At 42.2% G+C, this 24,030-nt stretch overlaps 1 protein-coding gene across 6 annotated transcripts in view; it reads left to right on the top strand.

The window, feature by feature from the left end:
- Positions 1 to 24,030, top strand: part of ptprz1a (protein tyrosine phosphatase receptor type Z1a) — a 75,625-nt gene that overhangs the window by 5,551 nt on the left and 46,044 nt on the right. The window contains exon 2 of one of the 6 annotated variants that reach the window (XM_014124573.3): positions 14,474 to 14,568. The exons of the other annotated variants lie outside the window; for them this stretch is intronic. The gene's annotated coding sequence lies outside the window, so the exon portion shown is untranslated. The remainder of the gene's footprint in view (positions 1 to 14,473; positions 14,569 to 24,030) is intronic. 6 annotated transcript variants of the gene reach the window in all.

Genomic DNA, 24,030 nt, shown 5'->3' with positions numbered 1-24,030 from the left:
AGGTAAAAATCTGTCGTTCTGCCCCTGAACAAGGCAGTTAACCCACTGTTCCTGGGCCGTCATTGAAAATAAGAATTTGTTCTTAACTGACTTGCCTGGTTAAAATAAATAAAAAAGTCACAACAATAGGCAAACACAGTCTTCTTAAGCTAATACCACACAAGAAAATTATACGTTTTCATGTAGAGGTCGACTGATTAATCGGCATGACCGATTAATTAGGGCCGATTTCAAGTTTTCATAACAATCGGTAATCGGCATTTTTGGACGCTAATTATGGCCGATTACATTGCAATCCATGAGGAGACTGCGTGGCAGGCTGACTACCTGTTACGTGAGTGCAGCAAGGAGCCAAGGTAAGTTGCTAGCTAGCATTAAACTTATCTTATAAAAAAACTATCTTAACATAATCACTAGTTAACTACATATGGTTGATGATATTACTAGTTTAGCTAGCTTGTCCTGCGTTGCATGTAATCAATGCGGTGCCTGTTAATTTATCATCGAATCACAGCCTACTTTGCCAAACGGGTGATGATTTAACAAAAGCGCATTCGCGAAAAAAGCACCATCGTTGCACCAATGTACCTAACCATAAACATCAATGCCTTCCTTAAAATCAATACACAAGTATATTTTTTTAAACCTGCATATTTAGTTCAAAGAAATTCATGTTAGCAGGCAATATTAACTAGGGAAATTGTGTCACTTCTCTTGCGTTCCGTGCAAGCAGAGTCAGGGTATATGCAGCAGTTTGGGCCGCCTGGCTCGTTGCGAACTGTGTGACGACCATTTCTTCCTAACAAAAACCATAATTCATTTGCTAGAATTTTACATAATTATGACATAACATTGAAGGTTGTGCAATGTAACAGCAATATTTAGACTTAGGGTTGCCACCCGTTCGATAAAATACGGAACGGTTCCGTATTTCACTGAAAGAATAAACATTTTGTTATCGAAATGATAGTTTACGGACTTGACCATATTAATGACCGAAGGCTCGTATTTCTGTGTGTTTATTATATTATAATTAAGTCTATGATTTTATATTTGATAGAGCAGTCTGACTGAGCGGTGGTAGACAGCAGCAGGCTCGTAAGCATTCATTCAAACAGTACTTTCCTGCGTTTGCCAGAAGCTCTTCGCAATGCTTAAAGCACAGCGCTGTCTATGACTTCAAGCCTATCGACTCCCGAGATTAGGCTGGCAATACTATAGTGCCTATAAGAACATCCAATAGTCAAAGTTATATGAAATACAAATGGTATAGAGAGAAATAGTCTTATAATTCCTATAATAACTACAACCTAAAACTTCTTAACTGGGAATATTGAAGACTCATGTTTAAAGGAACCACCAGCTTTCATAGGTGCTCATGTTCTGAGCAAGGAACTTAAACGTTAGCTTTTTTACATGGCACATATTGCACTTTTTTGTTGTTCCATTATTTAAACCAAATTGAACATGTTTCATTATTTGTTTGAGACTAAATTGATTTTATTTATGTATTATATTAAGTTAAAATAAAAGTGTTAATTCAGTGTTGTTGTAATTGTCATTATTACAAATACAGTTGAAGTCAGAGGTTTACATAAACTTAGATTGGAATCATTAAAACTCATTTTTCAACCACTCCACAAATTTCTTGTTAACAAACTATAGTTTTGGCAAGTTGGTTAGGACATCTACTTTGTGCATAACACAAGTAATGTTTCGAACAATTGTTTACAGACAGATTATTTCACTTACAATTCACTGTATCACAATTCCAGTGGGTCAGAAGTTTACATAAACTAAGTTGACTGTGCCGTTAAACAGCTTGGAAAATTCCAGAAAATGATGACATGGCTTTAGAAGCCTCTGATAGGCTAATTGACAACATTTGAGTCAATTGGACGTGTACCTGTGGATGTATTTCAAGGCCTACCTTCAAACTCAGTGCCTCTTTGCTTGAAATCATGGGAAAATCAAAAGAAATCAGTGAAGAAAAAAAATTGTAGACCTCCACAAGTCTGGTTCATCCTTGGGAGCAATTTCCAAACGCCTTAAGATACCACGTTCATCTGTACAAACAATAGTGTGCAAGTATAAACACCTTGGGACCACGCAGCCATCATACCGCTTAGGAAGGAGATGCATTCTGTCTCCAAGAGAGGAAAGTACTTTGGTGCGAAAAGTGCAAATCAATCCCAGAACAGCAGCAAAGGACCTTGTGAAGATGCTGGAGGAAACAGGTACAAAAGTATCTATATCCACAGTAAAATTAGTCCTACGTCGACATAACCTGAAAGGCCACTCACCAAGGAAGAAGCCACTGCTCCAAAACCGCCATAAAAAAGCCAGACTACGGTTTGCAACTGCACATGGGAACAAAGATTGTACTTTTTGATTACCCCTTCTATATCTGTCTGCTCCTCAGTTTGTTCCCTGTGTCAGCATTGATGTCGTTATTTTTCCCCTGTCCAGACGCTGTTCCTGTTCTGTTTCATGTCCGTTGTTTATTAAATGTCCACTCCCTGTACTTGCTTCTCGTCTCCAGCGTCAGTCCTCACATTTACAGAAACACAGCCTAAAACCCCAAACAGCAAGCAATGCAGATGTAGAATCACAGTGGCTAGGAAAACTCCCTAGAAAGGCAGGAACCTAAGAAGAAACCTAGAGAGGAACCAGGCTCTGAGGGGTGGCCAGTCGTCTTCTGGCTGTGCCGAATGGAGATTATAAGAGTACATGGCCATTATGGCCAGATTGTTCTTCAAGATGTTCAAACGTTCGTAGATGACCAGCAGGGTCAAATAATAATCACAGTGGTTGTAGAGTGTGCAACAGGTCAGCACCTCAGGAGTAATTGTCAGTTGGCTTTTCATAGCCAAGCATTCAGAGGTCAAGGTAACATGTGCGGTAGAGATAGAGCGAGGGAGGGAGGGAGTTCGAAAACAGCAGGTCCTGGACAAGGTAGCACATCTTGTGAATAGGTCAGGGTTCCATAGCCACATGCAGAACAGTTGAAAAACTGGAGCAGCAGCATGAAAAGGGAGCATCTCTGGTGAACAGGTCAGGGTTCCATAGCCACAGGCAAAACCGCAGAAACTGGATCACCAGCACGACCAGGTGGACTGGGGACAGCCAGAAGTCATCAGGCCAGGTAGTCCTGAGACATAGTCCTAGAGAGAGAGAAAGAATTAAAGGGAGCATACTTAAATTCACCCAGGACACCAGATAAGACAGCAGATAGGACAGACTGACCCTAGCCCCCTGGCACATAGACTATTGCAGCATAGATACTGTAGGCTGAGACAAGGGGGGTCGGGAGACACTGTTGCCCAGGCCGACGATACCCCCGGACAGGGGGGCAGGATATAACCCTACCCACTTTGCCAAAGCACAGCCCCCACACCACTAGAGGGATATCAACAGCCCCCAACGTACTACCTTGAGACAGGGCTGAGTAAAGGCCATGAAGATCTCCACCAACCACACAAACCCAAGGGGGCGAATGACCAGACAGGAAGATCACGTCAGTGACTCAACCCACTCAAGTCGACTATAGCGAAAAAGCCTGGCATGATGTGACGCACTTCTCCTAGGGATGGCATGGAAGAGCACTAGTAAGTCGTAATAGGGTCAGAGGCAGAGAATCCCAGTGGAGAGAAGGGAGCCGGCCAAGCAGAGACAGCAAAGGCGGTTTGTCACTCCAGTGCCTTGCCGTTCACCGTTGCATCCCTGGGCCAGACTACACTCAATCATAGGACCTACTGAAGAGATGAGTCTTCAATAAAGACTTAAAGGTTGAGACCGAGTTTGCGTCTCGAACATGTATAGGCAGACCATACCATAAAAATGGAGCTCTATAGGAGAAAGCTCTACCTTCAGCTGTTTGCTTAGAAATTCTAGAGACAATAAGGAAGCCTGCGTCTTGTGACCGTAGCATACTTGTAGGTATGTACGGCAGGACCAAATCGGAGAGATAGGTAGGAGCAAGTCAATGTAATGATTTGTAGGTTAGCAGCAAAACATTGAAATCATCCCTAGCCTTAACAGGAAGCCAGTGTAGAGAGGCTAGCACTGAAGTAACATGATACATTTTTGGGGTTCTAGTCAAACTTATAGCAGCCGTATTTAGCTCTGAATGAAGTTGATTTAGTGCTTCATCCTGGTAGCCGGAAAGTAGAGCATTGCAGTAGTCTAATCTAGAAGTGAGGATGGATTAGCTTTTCTGCATAATTTTTGGACAAAACGTTTCAGATTTTTGTAATGTTAAACTGCCCTTGAAATATACTTTATACTGTATGTTCGTCAAAAGAGAGATCAGGGTCCAGAGTAACGCCGAGGTCCTTCACAGTTTTATTTGAGACAACTGTACAACCATCAAGATTAATTTTCAGATCAAACAGCAGATATCTTTGTTTCTTGGGACCTAGAACTAGCATCTCGGTTTTGTCTGAGTTTAAAACTAAAACATTTCCTGCCATCCACTTCCTTATGTCTGAAACACATGCTTCCAGGGTAGGCAGTTTTGGGGCTTCACCATGTTTCATCGAAATGTACAGCTGTGTGTTGTCCGCATAGCAGTGAAAGTTGACATTGCGTTTCCGAATGACATCACCAAGAGATAGATTATATAGTGAAAACAATAGTGGTCCTAAAACGGAACCTTGAGGAACACCGAAACTTACAATGGATTTGTCAGAGGACAAACAGCTTTTTCCAACATTTTTGAGAGGAATGGGAGATTCAATATAGGTTCATATTTTTTATAAAAATGTCTTGGTCAAGGTTTGGCTTTTTCAGGAGAGGCTTTATTACTGCCATTTTTTGTGAGTTTGGTACATGTGAAGAGAGATACAGGATTAAAAAACTTGAGTGTCTCCATTGATCCTAGGTCCTGGCAGTTCTGTCCAGACTCAGGACAACTGAAATACGCAGATTCAAAGAGGAGTCTGTAATTTGCTTTCTAATGATCATGGTCTTTTCGTCGAAGATGTTCATGAACTCATCACTGCTGAAGTGAAGACCATCCTCTCTTGGGTAATGCTGCTTTTTAGTTAGCTTTGTGGCAGTATCACATTTTGGATTGTTTTTATTCACCTCAATTAGGTTGGAAAAGTAGGCTGATCGAGCAGCAGTGAGGGCTCTTCAATATTGCACGGTACTGTCTTTCCAAGCTAGTCGGTAGAGTTCCAGTTTGGCGAAGCTCCATTTTTGTTCCAATTTTCTGGAAGTTTGCTTCAGGGCTCGGGTATTTTCTGTATACCTGGGAGCTACACCGAACAAAAATATACACGGAACATATTAACATTTTGTTCCATACGCACAAAAAGCTTATTTCTCTCACATGTTGTGCACTCATTTGTTTACATCCCTGTTAGTGAGCATTTCTCCTTTGCCAAGCTAATCCATCCACCTGACAGGTATGGCATATCAAGAAGCTGATTAAACAGCATAATCATTACACAGATGCACCTTGAGCTGGGGACAATAAAAGTCCACTTTTTCGATGTGAATATTGAAGTCACCAAAAATGTGAATATTATCTCCCATGACTACAAGGTCTAATTGGAATTCAAGGAACTCAGTGAGGAACACTGTATATGGCCCAGGAGGCCTGTAAACAGTAGCTATAAAAAGTGATTGAGTAGGCTGTATAGATTTAATGACAAGACGCTCAAAATACGAAAACGCAGTCATCTGCTGTGTCTCTGCGCACCGCTGAATACCGTCGTCCTCATCGTAAATGCTAGAAACACCTCTGTCTTTGCGGGATGCTCAGAGTATATGGTCACTAGTATAACCAGAAGGAGAGGCTTCATTTAACACAGTAAATTCATCAGGCTTCAGCCATGTTTCAGTCAGGCCAATCACATCAAGGATATGATCAGTGAGGGATCTAACATTAAGTAGTTATATTTTCAGATGTAAGATATTATCACAATCTCTTTCAATAATGACAGGATTGGAGGAGGTCTTTATTCCAGTGAGATTGCTAACGCAAACACCGCCATGTTTAGTTTTGCCCGACCTAGATCGAGGCACAGACATGGTCTCAATGGGGAAAGCTGAGCTGACTATAATGACTATGCTAGTGGCAGACCCCACTAAGCCGGCAGGCAGGCTAACAGCCTGCTGCCTGGCATGCACCATATCTCATTGTGAAGCTAGAGGAGTTAGAGCCTCTTTCTCAAAGCTACGGATCTGGATCTCTTTTATCACATTTTTACACATTTTTTCTACGTACCGGATCTTAATTTAATCACCCTGTTGCAGGAGAACTTTCTTGCAATGCATGAAATGTAAATATTGTCGTGTTTTTGAAGTTTAAAAAGGCTTTTGAAGTTTGTAATTTCCACATTAAAATTTCAGACTTGATTTTCCCTTAAAATGTATTAACCCCTACAAAAATGTCCATTAATTATAATGCACATAATAATGCACATTTCCTGTTTCTGTAGGATTATTTTCCTGCTGTAGCATACTGGCTCAAATTAAGATCCTACATCTGTAGCTGCTGCTTACACGCCACCTCCCTTCATGTTTCTCTTTTTACTCATGATGATGTAGCCTATGTCTCTGCCTCATATTTCTGCCTCATATTTCCGAACAGCTGAAATAAAAACCCTGCAGCGAGTTGAACGAACATTCAAAGGCTATAACCTCTCTTTATTGTAATGGATATTGCAGTTGCACAAGCAGGACAAAGTCCCTACACATTATATTGGAGTAAAAAACAATCTGCGCTTTGTGTGATGATGTAGGCTAATCTTTGTAGTTGCTGCCATATCGTAGCCACTAGCCAGAGTTGCTGAAAAAGAACACTACTACTTTGACTGCTTGTCTGCCTCCTGTTTTGTGTACAACATGTACAGTTGAAGTCGGAAGTTTATATACGCTTAGGTTGGAGTCATTAAAACTTGTTTTTCAACCACTCCACAAATTTCTTGTTAACAAACTATAGTTTTGGCAAGTCGGTTAGGACATCTACTTTGTGCATGACACAAGTAATGTTTCCAACAATTGTTTACAGACAGATTATTTCACTTATAGTTCACTGTATCACAATTCCAGTGGGTCAGATATTTACATGCACTATTTACATACACCTTACATACACCTTTAAACAGCTTGGAAAATTCCAGAAAATGATATCATAGCTTTAGAAGCTTCTGATAGGCTAATTGACCAAATTTGAGTCAATTGGGGGTGTACCTGTGGATGTATTTCAAGGCCTACCTTTAAACTCAGTGCCTCTTTGCTTGACATCTTTGCTTGACATCATGGGAAAATCAAAAGAAATCATCCAAGACCTCAGAAAAAAATTGTCGACCTCCACAAGTCTGGTTCATCCTTGGGAGCAATTTCCAAACACCTGAAGGTACCACGTTCATCTGTACAAACAATAGTATGCAAGTATAAACATCATGGGACCCCTCAGCCATCATACCGCTTAGGAAGGAGATGCATTCTGTCTCCTAGAGATGAACGTACTTTGGTGCGAAAAGTGCAAATCAATCCCAGAACAACAGCAAAGGACCTTGTGAAGATGCTGGAGGAAACAGGTGCAAAAGTATCTATATCCACAGTAATATGAGTCCAATATCGACATAACCTGAAAGGCCACTTAGCAAGGAAGAAGCCACTGCTCCAAAACCGGCATAAAAATGCCAGAATACGGTTTGCAACTGCACATGGGGACAACGATCGTACTTTTTGGAGAAATGTCCTCTGGTCTGATGAAACAAAAATAGAACTGTTTGGCCATAATGACCATCGTTATGTTTGGAGGAAAAAGGGTGAGGTTTGCAAGCCAAAGATCACCATCCCAACTGTGAAGCACGGGGGTGGCAGCATCATGTTGTGGGGGTGCTTTGCTGCAGGAGGGACTGGTGCACTTCACAAAATAGATGGCATCATGAGGGAGGAAAATTATGTGGATATATTGAAGCAACACAACATCTCAAGACATCAGTCAGGAAGTTAAAGCTTGGTCGCAAATTGGTCTTCCAAATGGACAATGACCCCAAGCACACTTCCAAAGTTGTGGCAAAATGGCTTAAGGACAACAAAGTCAAGGTATTGGAGTGGCCATCACAAAGCCCTGACCTCAATCCAATAGAAAATGTGTAGGAAAAACTGAAAAAGTGTGTGCGAGCAAGGAGGCCTACATACCTGACTCAGTTACACCAGCTCTGTCAGGAGGAATGGGCCAAAATTCACCCAACCTACTGTGGGAATCTTGTGGAAGGCTACCCGAAACGTTTGACCGAAGTTAAACAATTTAAAGGCAATGCTACAAAATACTAATTGAGTGTATGTAAACTTCTGACCAACTGGGAATGTGATGAAAGAAATAAAAGCTGAAATAAATCATTCTCTCTACTATTATTCTGACATTTCACATTCTTAAAATAAAGTGGTGATCCTAACTGACCTAAGACATAGATTTTTTACTATAATTAAATGTCAGGAATTGTGAAAAACTGAGTTTAAATGTATTTGGCTAAGGTGTATGTAAACTTCCAACTTCAACTGTATCCTACTCTGTACCCCACCATGATTCCCAAATGTCTTGATTGGCAGACTAGCCAGGTCTTTGGTGGAGGGTGGCAGCTGGCCCCAGCTGGTGGTGGACACATGGCAGCGGGTGGCCAATGCTAATGCTCCCGCCAGGGGTCCGGAACCATGCCCGGGTACATCTGGAGAGGCCAATCTGTGTTGCTGCCCCGTATCGAAATAGGTTAATGACAGACATGTCATGCTCATTGAAATAGAACTTTCATCCTCTGTGACAGAAATGTATTGGTGATGAATGATACCACTCAATAGTAGGCCATCAGTGGAACCTCCGAAATCTTACTGATAAATCACACCAGAAAAGAAGAGAATATCAGAGACAAAAAGTTGGTTGTCTGCACTAGAGGTCTTCACAGATCCACCTGTACCCGAATACCTGAGACCCGATCCGGGACCCGAGCGGGTACTGTCACGGGTCTGGGTCAGATCTGATATGATTGTCACTGGTCTCAGGTATGTGTAATTATAACTGACTTGTCCGGAAGGACCCTACAGATCCGAGAGACATTTTTATAATTTATGCTGCTGCTCTTGCTTTTCACGAGCGTTGCGCGTGGCAAGTGTACCGTGTTGTTGTTGTTGGCCAATCATAAGTCATCAAAGTGGCAATAGGCTACTGTCATAAAGCCTCTGTGCAAAAGTTAGGAGATATCTAATCAATGGAAGATGGAATTAAAATGACGGAATTAAAAGTTACAGGAGAAGGATAGGCTACAACGACTAAGAGCCAACAGGTAGGCTGCTACTCAATATTCTGAATGGAGTTGTTGTAACTGTAACTGTATTTGTAACTGTAGGCAGTGCTTGACTTGGGCAGGAGCTTGTCGGAGCTGAGTACCGGCACCTCAAATGTTCTACTGCTTGAGCTCCTGTTCCTCTTTAGCTCAAAAGTATTGTGGAGCTCCTACACCTAAATGTAAACAGTACCAGCACCCAAAATGAGTACCGGCACCTATTTCAGTCCAAGTCAAGCACTGACTGTAGGATGAGAAAGCGCATGCACTGCTGCCTCAATTAGCCTAGCTAGGTAAAGTTAGCTAGCTTAAAACCTCTTATGGACAGAGGTTCCGCTAGCGGAACGCCTCACCAATATCCAATGGTAGCGCCTGGCGCGAAATACAAAAAACCTTAAAAATGCTATAATTTCAATTTCTCAAACATATGACTATTTTACACCATTTGAAATATAAGAGTCTCCTTTATCTAACCACATTGTCCGATTTCAAAAAGGCTTTACAGCGAAAGCAAAACATTAGATTATGTCAGGAGAGTACCCAGCCAGAAATAATCACACACCCATTTTCCAGCTAGCATATATGTCACAAAAACCAAAACCACAGCTAAATGCAGCACTAACCTTTGATGATCTTCCTTAGATGACACTCCTAGGACATTATGTTATACAATACATGCATGTTTTGTTCAATCAAGTTCATATTTATATCAAAAAACCAGCTTTTTACATTAGCATGATTTGTTCAGAACTAGCATACCCACTGAAAACTTCCGGTGAATTTACTAAATTACTCACGATTAACGTTCACAAAATACATAACAATTATTTTAAGAATTATAGATACAGAACTCCTTTATCCTCTCTGGGCAAGGCGGGACGAATTCGTCCCACCTACGCAACAGCCAGTCTAATCCAGTGGCGCGATTTTCAAATACCTTAGAAATGCTATTACTTCAATTTCTTAAACATATGACTATTTTACAGCTATTTAAAGACAAGACTCTCGTTAATCTAACCACACTGTCCGATTTCAAAAAGGCTTTACAACGAAAGCAAAACATTAGATTATGTCAGCAGAGTACCCAGCCAGAAATAATCAGACACCCATTTTTCAAGCTAGCATATAATGTCACAAAAACCCAAACCACAGCTAAATGCAGCACTAACCTTTGATGATCTTCATCAGATGACAACCCTAGGACATTATGTTATACAATACATGCATGTTTTGTTCAATCAAGTTCATATTTATATCAAAAACCAGCTTTTTACATTGGCATGTGACGTTCAGAACTAGCATACCCCCCGCAAACTTCCGGGGAATTTACTAACAATTTACTAAATTACTCACGATAAACGTTCACAAAAAGCATAACAATTATTTTAAGAATTATAGATACAGAACTCCTCTATGCACTCGATATGTCCGATTTTAAAATAGCTTTTTGGTGAAAGCACATTTTGCAATATTCTAAGTACATAGCCCAGCCATCACGGGCTAGCTATTTAGACACCCGGTAAGTTTAGCCTTCACCAAAATCAGATTTACTATTACAAAAGTTTGATTACCTTTTGTTGTCTTCGTCAGAATGCACTCCCAGGACTGCTACTTCAATAACAAATGTTGGTTTGGTCCAAAATAATCCATCGTTATATCCGAATAGCGGCGTTTTGTTCGTGTGTTCCAGAAACTATCCGAAATGGTAAATCAGGGTCGTGCGCATGGCGCAATTCGTGACAAAAAAAATCTAAATATTTCATTACCGTACTTCGAAGCATGTCAACCGCTGTTTAAAATCCATTGTTATGCCATTTTTCTCGTAAAAAAGCGATAATATTCCGACCGGGAATCTCCATTTAGCTAAACAGACAAAGGAAAAGAAAGCTTTCGGTCGACGCGGGCACGAGCCTGAGTCTCAGAGTACTGTAACCAGCCACTACCCAAACGCGCTACTTTTTTTCAGCCAGAGCCTGCAAAGCCACGATTCAGCATTTTGCCGCCTTCTGAGAGCCTATGGCAGCCGTAGGAAGTGTCACGTTACAGCTAAGATCCTCACTCTTCAATAAACAGAGATAAGAAGAACGACACCTTGTCAGACAGGCCACTTCCTGCATGAAATCTTCTCAGGTTTTTGCCTGCCATATGAGTTCTGTTATACTCACAGACACCATTCAAACAGTTTTAGAAACTTTAGGGTGTTTTCTATCCAAAGCCAATAATTATATGCATATTGTAGGTACTGGGCAGGAGTAGTAACCAGATTAAATCGGGTACGTTTTTTATCCAGCCGTGTCAATACTGCCCCCTAGCCCTAACAGGTTATGCAATCGCGGTGTCAGATTTTAAAATAGCTTTTCGGTGAAAGCACATTTTGCAATATTCTGAGTAGATAGCCCGGCTATCACGGCTAGCTAATTTGACACCCACCAAGTTTGGCCCTCACCAAACTCAGATTTACTATAAGAAAAATTGGATTACCTTTGCTGTTCTTCGTCAGAATGCACTCCCAGGACTTCTACTTCAACAACAAATGTTGTTTTGGTTCTAAATAATCCATAGTTATATCCAAATAGCTCCGTTTTGTTCGTGCGTTCAAGTCACTACCCGAAGGGTGACGCGCCGGTGCATTTCGTGACAAAAAAAAAATCAAAATATTCCATTACCGTACTTCGAAGCATGTCAAACGCTGTTTAAAATCAATTTTTAATGCTATTTTTCTCGTAAAATAGCGATAATATTCCAACCGGGCGACGATGTATTCGTTCAAACACTGAAAGAAAAAAATGGAGTCGTCTCGTGGACGCGCGCCTCAGTGTCATTGTTCCCAGAAGGACCACTCACAAAAACCCCTGCTGTTTTTTGCCCAGAGACTGCAGAGCTCTCATTCCACTTTCGGGCGCCTTCCTAGAGCCAATGAAAGTCTTAGAAAATGTCACGTTACAGCAGAGATGCTGTATTTTTGATAGAGATGCCCTAGAAGGACAAGAAATGGTCAGACAGGGCACTTCCTGTATAGAATCTTCTTAGGTTTTGGCCTGCCATATGAGTTCTGTTATACTCACAGACACTATTCAAACAGTTTTAGAAACTTTAGAGTGTTTTCTATCCAAATCTACTAATTATATGCATATTCTAGTTTCTGGGCAGGAGTAGTAACCAGATTAAATCGGGTACGTTTTTTATCCGGCGTGAAAATACTGCCCCCTATCCCAAACAGGTTAAGTAGCTAGCTTCTCACGATTTGATGCAGTCAAGACAGGTACTATGTAATCACAGTTAACGTATCACTCAAAATGGCTACAGACGTACATCCCCCAAGCCACCATGGAAATACTGGGTGATTGTTAATGAGTTGGTAATTTTTCTCACTCTGACCTTGATGGATGGTCAAGGGACAGCCACAGTGGATTAATCTACATGAAAAGCAATTAGTGCGTAGGTTAACCCCTAAGCCCTGCTTAGTGGTTCCTACTGAGGTCTATCAGGTTGGTGGTTTATGATATTGTGTCATCTTCTTTATGTGACCCCGCTAACAATGAAAAATGTGGGAGGACTTTTGTTCGTTAGAGATGTTCCAATACAAGAATCCTTGCGCTTCATGACGTAAAAATCAAATGCTACTTGCTCATAAAGACGGATATGGCACGGAGACTAAAGGATCACTCAGTACTGAGAAATATGGTTGTGTTGGAGGCCAGAGAGAGTGTTCAGAGAGATTAAAGAGGATGAGTTGGCCCAGAGCTTGGAGCAAGCAGCATGTTGTAGCCCTGCGATATCCTCTCTGGTCTGTTGGTCATCTGTGTCGGTCCATGTTTCCACCATCAGGCTACAAGGAGAAAAGGTGTTTCTGGGAAGTAGAGCACAGTCACGCTCGGATGAGGCTGACTGCGTCCGGCTGTGCAACCTCTTGTGTCCAGCATGTTCAGTGGAAGGCAGGGAACTCAGTGGGAGTCCTGTAATTTCCCTTCAAAGCCTTTGTGTCAGTTGTCAGTATCATCCATTGTCACTGCTTACAATAACACAACTCAGAGAAGGAGACATTAATTGCTCTTAGTGAGAGCATTTATTTGAACTTCTATTTCTGGTATTTCTTTGAGAGCATTTATATTGTCATAATTGCGTCATGGTTTTAGCAATCACAATTCATCCTATGATTGGGTGCTTCCTTGAACTTACCCATAAAATATATTTCTCCTTCCCTCCTATAAAGAAATCCATTCACCTTATCAGAAATACCATGAAAGCAAGCAGCGGAGTCCTCCTACAACCATTCACACACCCTCCCAGCCACCCATACCCCCGGGACAATGTGGAGACAATGTTGGCAGAAAATGCACCCATCCGGCTCAGATGTGGTTTAGTTGCTCTTCTATTTCTGTTGTTGGTCAGGCTCCATGTGACCAATTAGATTAGATCTATGTCTAGACGAGCCCATGCCAAAATAGCCTCACCAGGCTCCATGATCAGAACGAATCCTTTATGCATTTGGAAATCTGGTTAAAACGATTTGCCACAGATGCTGAAAGCATCTCTTCTGTGGAATAGGACAGCCTCATCAACTTTTTATCTCTGCCATTGGTCCCGGTGGAATTGGGAAGATAGTTTCGGTCTTGTCAACTGCATTATATAGAGGCAATTGTGTGCGTGCGTGTGTTTGTGTGTTGGTGAAGCATATTTAATTTCATTGAACATCAATGACGTCCCCTCCTCACTAATTTACTTAGCTGTATGCTTAGCTTTCAACTCCTATTTAAGTCTTCGTCACAGGCATGTTACTTGGTGAATAATGACAGGGGTCCAGTCTTCTATCTTATGCTATTTCGATCCGTGAGGACAGAGATGGTACCTGATTGATGACTGGATTCAGGATAGAATGGTTATGTAAGGGCTGGCATCTATCCTGCATTTCATCAAACACACACACACGTACACATACACACACACAGATTTGATCTCCCAAGCCAGACAACTGAGACTATCATGTTCAGCACTCGCCTCGTATTGTGATATCATCAATGAATGGGACAGTGTAAATAATCAAGAAGACTGTGTAACCTCCCCCTGTGCCTCCTAACAAGCATGATCTCGACCTTTTTCATAAGAATGATGACAAATTAGCCTAGAAGCTGTCGTTACTCATGTTCCCTTCATTTTTATTGACGTGACAGGCATCTAATCAAGTTGACCGGACAGGAACGTGAAAGCTGGTAGCTCTAATTGGTGAGAGCTTCAAGGTGAGGGGACAGGAAACAATCACAGAACGGTGGGTGTGAATACTTTCATTATTGGCAGAGTACCACATGGAGACCGAATGCACACCGTTCTTCCTGAAGGAGCAATTTGCCAAATACACTGATGTCATGTAGCCATAGCAAATACATTTTAAAATGCTTTCAAATGGCTCTTGGTCCATAAATCACAGCCTGTATATAATCCTTAATGGTTTTTTCTGTAGACACTCCCACACTTCAATATATGCTAGTGCGTTTTACCCAAAGTTGATTTTTTTGTTCTTATAAATAAGTCCTCTGAGATCATTATGATGGAACTCTCCCCTTTTGATTCCAGTAAATCTCTCTCTTTTCCTCTAAACAAGCCGGGTTAAGTGATATCTTGTTTAAAACATTCACTGTCCCGCTCTAGAGACATTAGAGACGTTTGAGCGAGGAACTAAATGACAAAGCGGGAGAAAAATAAATAGACTTCAGGAAGACTGTCTGAATGACACAACACAATCATTTTTCTCACACCACCCAAAGAGTGATCGAGACAGAGATGCAGATTGCAAGATCGTGATTTCTCTGTGGTGTGAAATGATACAGTACATCCTAACCAAGACAGACAGTGAGAGGAAACAGGCAGAATCTGTGGCCATGGCAATGTGTGGGAGACCGGGGGAAGTCACTGTGCCTGTAGGTCATAATGAGGTCCACTTGTTTTCCAGGAAGTCGGGCCCCACGTATCCTGCATGCTGATTTGCTCTGGCCAGATGACCTCAAGAGCTAGATCAGCTGCTCGGAATATGGCTGGCTACTGGACCAGGCCCTTCTTATCCTATTGCAGTTCAGTTGCAGGGGAAAGTTAGGATGACACATTAGAAACGCTGGATAAACAAACATCCCTGCACTGTGTGTTTGGCCCAAGTCCAGGGAGGATAATGATGGAAACCTTAAACGGCTGGAGCCATTAGACAGAGTCCTCAATCAGACAGACTCTCTGGATGGGTCATTATGTACAGGAAGGAGCGTACGCATGCACGGACGCTCGCACTAATGCACGCACACACAGAGATACTATATTTCTTTCCCTCATCTGTTCTTTATCACATACACACATACTCCTAATTGTACGCATGTATAGTGATGGGGAAATTATTGATAAAGTTACGTATTGGGATATTATTTTTGACAATATATCGTATCGTTTTGACAATATCGCAATGTTATTTTTGAGCTATTTGGCTGTACCTGCTCCAAAACGGCAGTATTTTTTTAATAGGGAGACAATTTGTTTTCCGCACTTTTTTTCCCATGACTGATCCAAACTCGTTTTCTCATGGCTCTCTCGTATCCTTCTGCAGCAGACATATGGTGAGCATTATGTTTGGAACATCGAATCGCAATAAAATCCCAGTATCGTATCGCAGTACATCTAGAATCGTGAGAATTGCAATACGTATCGTATCGGCACCTGACTATCGTGATAATATTGTATCGTGAGGTCCCTGGCAATTCCCAGCCCTACGCACTTAGCACAGATACACATGCAGGTACACACACACACACACACACACACACACACACACACACACACACACACACACACACACACACACACACACACACACACACACACACACACACACACACACACTCACTCACTTTGGGCCACTCAGTCTTATCACCCCAGTACATGGGACCTGGTGTTGGAGAATACAGGCCGGACAGATCAGAATGCAACGAAAAGTGTGACCACACACTTACACTCCAACTCATTTCACACTCCTCCCGTCAGGCACACACTGTGGAACGTCGTCATGCCACCCGGGCATCGACAGACACTCTCCAGAGTCACTTAAACAAGGCACAATGAGAGTGTGCCAGAACCAGCAGGATGCCTGTCATACAGCCTGTTCCCACACGGTCCCACAATGCCAATTGACCCATCTCACAGTGACATGAGCTTTTACTCTACAGAATGTGGATTCATTCTAGAATCCTCCACAGTCTGGACAAGAGCCAGCACTGTACAGCAATGTGTACACAAGGAGCAAATCAGTTCAATCCGCAATTAAACCAGGATCCTCCAACTCCAGTCCTGGAGAAATACTGGGTGTGTGCATGCTTTTCCCCCAGCCCATTACTCAACACATTAATCAAGTAATCAACTTTTCAGGGCCTTCGATCTGGTGTGTTTTAATGAGGGGCTGGAATGAAAGCCTGGACTTTCTCTCCGGGATCAGGATTGGAGAACCCTGATTTTAGACATCGGCGTTTAGACAAACCTTTTCTCTGTGTAGTCACTAAAGTGTGCTTGGACACTATAAACTACAACGTCGACTCCTCTCACAGGTAGGATCTTTGAGATCATTGTGTGGGCAGTAGGTCTAGTTATGTAAATAATGATACTGCATAAACATTGCTAAGGCAGGTTTGATTAAACCCGGCCCCTAGTCAAATATGATCTTTAGAGTTATAGATGTTTCTCATCAACTCAAGCCTGATGTGCCGGCAAATGGTATATTTGAAGTATTCAACATCCAACAAGGAAGGTTAGACTTTTCTATTACAGCTCCCTTTGTTGGTTTGAACCAGTGTCCATGTACTTCTTCCTTGTGTGCAAATTCCATGTGTTAAGTGATGTTTCTGTGTCCTTGTGTGGAGCCATGGCCGGATTACCGACCAGGCGCAATGGTCAGGGGCCCTGACCAATTTTTTAAAAACGATGATGGCCCTCAGGAGCTGGTGTAATACATTGTGAAGGGTTTGGCTAATCTATTATGATGATGCATTTAGTGTTATTGCCACCTGCGCTGTTGAAGCGTGTGAGCCAATGATGTGGACGACGATTAAGGTAGCAGCCCCCCCTTCCGCACCTCACTGATTCAGAGGGGTGGGGTTAAATGCGGAATACATATTTCGGTTGAATGCATTCAGTTGTGCTACTGATTAGGTATCCCCTTCCCCTAATGCTCCAGCTGTGCTGCCACATTATCAGTTTAGAGAGCAGACAGCCCTGGGCTAATAAGTGTGGCACGTTGCAGATCTCAGATCAGCAGCTGGACTCACACCACACGAAACACACACACACACACACACACACACACACACACACACACACACACACACACACACACACACACATAATATATATATATATACATACACCATCAAACAGGAATCCCCAAAGACCATCAGTCATGCTTTCCCACCCAAGCAAAATTATGCATTGTAGAACTTGCTAGTTTATGTGTATGGTATTCCCTATTGAATGAATGACAGGCTGCCTTTGTGTGTTTGGTGGCATCACTCCATGGAGGATTTTCACCTCTACCCTACTGTCTCCATGCAACCTGGGAACTGAGATATGACATTGGCTATTGCCAATGAAATGATTGGCACAGGTTCTACGTGAATGCAGGGTGTGTGAGGGGGTGTAGTAATAGAAGCCGGTTGTCTCTTTACCCATGACCACTTTGACTACTTCCTTTGCCTGTCTGTTGGTTTATAACGGAAGACAGCCACACTTAGCATGACACTTCTTTATATCAAACAGGGTCTTCTGCTGTAACTTTCTCAGTGACCTCTGGAGAGGAACCAAACGTTTGTTGGGGTTCAAGAGGTCCCCATTGCCATGGGCTGCCTTACTCAACCATTCTGGCTAAGGTAGAATTCTGTGCTCCTGCCCTGTGGGCTAGCCAGTGTCTCCCAGGGTCTGGTTAGTCCTTTTATTCACCATGCAGCAGCATGATGGATGCTTCACAGACCCACAGCCTTCTATAGACTACATACACACACAAGGCTGGCTGGCCACTCTCTGTTGGAGAAACACACAGATGTGGTTGTGGCTTATCTCTCTCTCTCCCTCTCTCTTTACTGTCTCTCTCTCTCTCTCTCTCTCTCTTTACTATCTCACTCTCTTTTTCGCTCTCTCTTTACTGTCTCTCTCCCTCCTCTCTTTACTGTCTCTCTCCCTCTCTTTTTCTCTCTCCCTCTCTCTCTCTTTTTCTCCCTCTCTCTTTACTCTTGCTCTCTTTTTTTTTCTCTCTCTCTTTTTCTCTCTCGCTCTCTAACTAGTAAGATCGGGATTACTCATACTGAGGAGAAGTCTTACAATAAAGTATCTCCCCTCACTGGACAAGCATTTTTGGGGGGAACTCTTCAGTCCCTCTCTTGAGTTGCAGGACATCATAACTCCCGTCCTCGATGTTGAGCGTCAATCAGGATTCAGATTCAAATATCACTGAAAGGATATTGTAATGGGAAAAGGTGTGATAAAAACTCTTCAGAAAATCCCTCTTAAAGTAGGAGATTATCGTTTTGTTCAGTTGACTACAGTATTGTCGTTCAGAGAAATGCAGAATGAATCTGTCCGCCCCATCGTTACTTATAGTTTTACCTCCTCCAACATTCACCCTGACTGTCTGTGTGTTTTAAACCTTCTTCGTTAATTCATGAGCACTGTAAAGTGAGACCGCACATTCTTTCCACCATTGTTTCACACACTATATGGCTGAGTCATCAAACCCACCAGCACCACTTGATTTACTACCAACTGACTTTTTACATTCTGATGAGGATAATGAGGTAGTAGAGTTTTATAGCAGGAGTTCAACAAAGCTTTCGACAGTCAATGTTTTTTAGGGATTTACATTCGTTCTTTACCGACATTATTCCCTTGAATAAAACAAGCAATAAACAAGGCAACGGTAAACATGTCGTCCCCCATGAATTGAGATACAGCTTGTTACTAACACATTTCAGTTAATTACTATAGTTCCCGCCTTAGGCCAATCAGTGGAGTTTTGTAAAAGCCTGATCTCTATGGCTAGACGCATCATTCACCCAAGTTTCTGGAAGATCGTCCCAGTGCTGAGATATCGCGTGTGTCGAACGTTTGAACGGACAGAGACAGATCCACAGTCCGTTCCCCGATTTCATCGTAGGGGGGAAATCAAATATGATGGTTGCCCTTTTTAAATAGAACGTTTTCCAATGGCCTTTTCCAATGGCCTTCCTGCTGTACATACTGTATGTGTATGAATATTTCAGTTCTACCGTGGTTATGCTTGTTTTAGCAGATGTGCTCTTTGTAGTCTCACGCCACAATGGCAGGCGGACTTCTCTCCTGTGTCCTCATCTGTCACATGAACAGGGTGCGCTGTAACTGAACTTATGGGCTGTTTGATCTGTGCATGTACGAGCGATGTGCCACGCAGACTAGTTTTTTGTTTGCCCAAACTCCATTCAGACAACGTTACAACAGGAAATCGAAACCTGGTGTCTGGACGTAGGCTATGAGGCTAACCCCTTTGAGGAAATAAAAACTGTTGATTGAGTGAAACCGAACCGGGGGTGGGGGCATTAAGACAGGGGCAGGCAATCAAGGAGACAACTTGACAAGACAATGGGACAAGAAGTACCTGTCTGGGTGTGTAGCTCACAGTTACTTGGGACGACCTCTTGTGATAACTACATGAGATGGTAGCACTGTACAAGCCGTGTAAAACAACTGTGCACTCTCAAAAGGCCTTTTTAGATCCTTGGATATTTTCACACGATCCATTTTTGAAAGATACTTAATGTCTGTCGAGACCATTGTAGTTTTTCAATTCGTAACCGCCACAAAAGGAGGCACTGGGCCACAATGAGTTAAGCAGCCCAGATTGTAATTTAAGGAAAGCTTTTTGTTCCCTTTCAGTCACAGGTGCACCACTGATCCTTAAAGAGGAAAGGCAATGCAATTCGTCATGGCCATGGGCGATCACCAGACAAAGCAAGGCGAGGCCATGTTGTAATCCTCTGTTGAAGCTAAATAGGGATATGCATGGTGCCCTTGACCTCACACACATACACATGCAAATACAGCACATACACAAGTGCACATGTACAACACACACAAACAAATATGTAGTCAAGCAGACATGCATGCACACGCACACACACATACACAGTGTAATATAATCAAGCCTATTGAATGAACCGGTGCTGGAAATGGACAGGTGTTTCATGTCAAAGCCATTGTTTACACTCTATAGACAGAACACTGGCATGTGAGTGACTGCTGTACTGGTGAAATAGAGAAGTTAGGTCTCTAGACAAACTGGATAAGATGAGAGAGAGAGAGAGAGAGCGAGAAAGAAAGAGGGGAGAGAGAGAGAGAGAGAGAGAGAGAGAGATGGACAGAGAGAGGGACACAGGAAGAGATGGACAGAGAGGAAAAGACTGAGGTGTGGAGAGATAGATGCAGATACTAGTCAAGTGGGAGAAGAAGTATGTAGCTTCGAGAGAGATTGAGATGGATGGAGAGAGAGGAGAGACAGTTTGAACAAGAGGGAGAGGAATGAGCTCTGAGAGAGAGAGAGAGAGAGAGACAGATGGGCATAAGGAGTTCAGTAGCCAGGGCTGTTCAATGTCAGTCCTGGAGGGGCCGAAACACTACTGGTTTTCATATTCTCCTAATAAGGGACTAATTCAGACCTGGAAAACCAGGTGAGTGCAATTAACTAACAGTTAGAAACAAAAAACAGTCATTTTTCGACCCACCAGGACCAGAATTGAACAGCCCTGCTGTAGACCCTAATTACTGTATGTCCAACACAAAAGGAACATGGCAGAGATATAAATAAAAGTAGTTTGCGAAACAGAGAGGAAAGGAGGATGAGCGGTAAGAGAGCTACAGTTGTCTCTCCTACATGAATTAGCCAATTAGCATCACAGAAGTATGAGTAGAAAACATCATTGCCGGCTACCATTCTTTTCTGTATGGTCTCAGTATGGTACATCAGAAGGTAAGGCAAGGGAGATAGGGACACTGAGGATGTATCTCAATAATCATTAAAGGTTTCCTCTCCTTGTACCCTTCCCTCATCTGCACTGAACAGAAAGAATAGGACAGGTTAAAGCCAAATACTCTTGTAGGCAATCATATTTCCTCGGATTAGCGAGGGAGAGGAGAAGGAGGATAGGAAGCCCTTGTAGAGATGTCCCTGTGTTGGAAAGAGGCGCGTTGGTTTAAGGCCAAAGAAGACAAAGTGTTGTGTGTGTGAGTGAACCTCCAACCCCTGACCTTTTAACGAGAGGTCATGACCCTTGGCTGACCCCAGTGTTAGACGGGCACAGACCAGTGAAGTCCAACAATGTGAGGAAGACCACAAGATAGAGATAATAATGAAGAGAATGCGAAAAGGGAAAAAAGAGAGCTATTTATCACTTCTAGTTTCCTAATTATTATTTTATTAGTTGCGGGACTATATCCCTTTGCATGGATGATATCCTTAATGACTATTTAAACCAGCTCAGTATACAACACATAGCAAAGGCTATACAGCGTCATTCTTTGAACTCCCCAGAAGAGTTACTGGTATACTGCTTTGGGAAAATTGTGAGAAAAGTGGACTTTTGCTTGGTCAAAGCCATTTAATCCAGGATTAGACAGAGAAATGATATCACAGGCAAACATGAAAACAGCCCAGCAGAGCATGAGTCCCCATCCTCATCTTCTTCCAACCAGAGTCAGGTCAGGTCAAGATTTGGACATGTTTTAAGACCCATTTCACACTATTGTGCCAACCCGAGCCGTACTGTGTTGACTTAGATATATTATTTTTACATTGACCCCTCCAGCACGTTTCCAGTACTGATGGACTTTGGGGCCTATGCATTTGTAAGTGAATTCGTTTTTTATAAAGGAAAACAAGCTTCTTTCATCCCCAGATGACAATCTTTTGTAGACAAAATGCTCAACTATGGAGAAATGTTGTTTAAAGGTTGAACATGTTTGGAAAAGGTCAAACCTGTACCCTCTCTTCTAATCAGTTCCTCCTGCTTTCGATCAGCAGCTTTCGTGCACATCCACAGTGATGTTCCCAAAACGTTTGGTGCTACTTCAGTCGCTCTGCGAGGGTCCCTCATGTCCACGTTTTTTGAAAACAGTTGGCATTATTAATGTTGCAGAAATGTAGCACATCCTCGTCTCCCATTCTTGGACATCACTTGGTTTCAGCATCATTTCAAGAACGTTTGGTGTAATCGGTTTGTTTCCCTATGCTTTAGTGAGCAGGTGCTTTGTGCAAGCTATGATAATGAGGCATGTTGGTTCTGACAGTAACTCTTCCATAATTGCCTGGCAGTGTAGCCCTGAGGGATCTGGCTCCAATTCATTTTCCAGACAGGACTCATAGGGCATTGTAATAATAAACTATCACCTCCTTATCATTCTGCAGCACTGGTACAGTGAAATGCAAGGATAATTATGTCTGCTGGTGAGGTGTGGGTGTGTGTGTGTGTTTTCGTGCGTGCGTGCATGTATGGGTGGGTTTCTAGAGACAAGTAAACAAACACGCATGGATATATTCCACAGACAACCCCCAGAGTGCATTATGTTAATGGTCTGTGTGCTGCAGACTTACAGTGCCAACAGTTATGTAGACACACCCCTTGTCTTTTTCCACATTTTGTTGGGTTACAGCCTGAATTTAAAATGGATTAAATGGAGATGTTGTGTCGCTGGCCTATACACAATACCCCATAATGCCAAAGTGTAATTCTGTTTTTATAAATTTTTATAAATTAATAAAAAATGAAAAGCTGAAATGTCATGAGTCAATAAGTGTTCAACCCCTTTGTTATGGCAGGCATAAATCAGTTCAGGAGTAAAAATTTGCTTAACAAGTCACATAATAATTTGCATAGACTCACTCTATGTGCAATAATAGTGTTGAACCCTTTGATGCGTACGCTCACATATTGTGGTCATTGTTGACTGGTACTTGCAGCGTTCCATCACAAATATGTGATTGGAACAGTAGCAACAGAATGTATAATGCAACAAACGTGTCTAAACAGCATTGTTGTTTGAAAAGCATCTAAACAATGTTTTGTACTGCTGGGAAATAAAGGTCTTCACAACTTTATTCCTCAATTTCACCTTTTATTGTTTAGAAAAGAGATGCGTGTCAGGTAAGCTAACAGCAGCTAAATTCTTTATGATGGTTTATGTTTAAGTGAAAACTCCCTAATTCCTGAATGCCATTCACTATAAGATGCACGTAAACAAAGTCAAAGATGGCTGCGCTCATTGCCTGAAACATATGAACTTAGTTTGGCCACTTTTGAGCATTTTACAAATCTTCAATGTACTTGTTACAGTGTATAAGTTCATGGGGGGTAGATATCAGGGAAGGTATCATGGGGGGATAAGATGCAGGAAATATTACTATGATGGGGGATTTATCAATAAATGGTGGGCAAACAGAAGAAGTTTATACGCTAAATAAAAATAAAACTCCTGGAAATGGGGTCTGAGCTGGCAACCCTGAACTACCATAATTACAATCTGATTCCACGTTGAAAACAACTGGAAACTCGGAAATCTCTGACGTCCGACTTCAGTGCGTTCAAGACAACTTTGAACTTGGAAAAAAACGAGCTCCGACTGGGGAAAATTGTTTTGAACGGTCATCCAACTCGGAATTTCACCTAGAGACCTCGGGCCTCTTCTAGAG

Source organism: Salmo salar, chromosome 10 (genome assembly GCF_965601325.2).
Source record: "Salmo salar chromosome 10, fSalSal1, whole genome shotgun sequence".
Classification (NCBI taxonomy): domain Eukaryota; kingdom Metazoa; phylum Chordata; class Actinopteri; order Salmoniformes; family Salmonidae; genus Salmo; species Salmo salar.
This window is presented reverse-complemented; position numbering and strand designations above follow the sequence as displayed.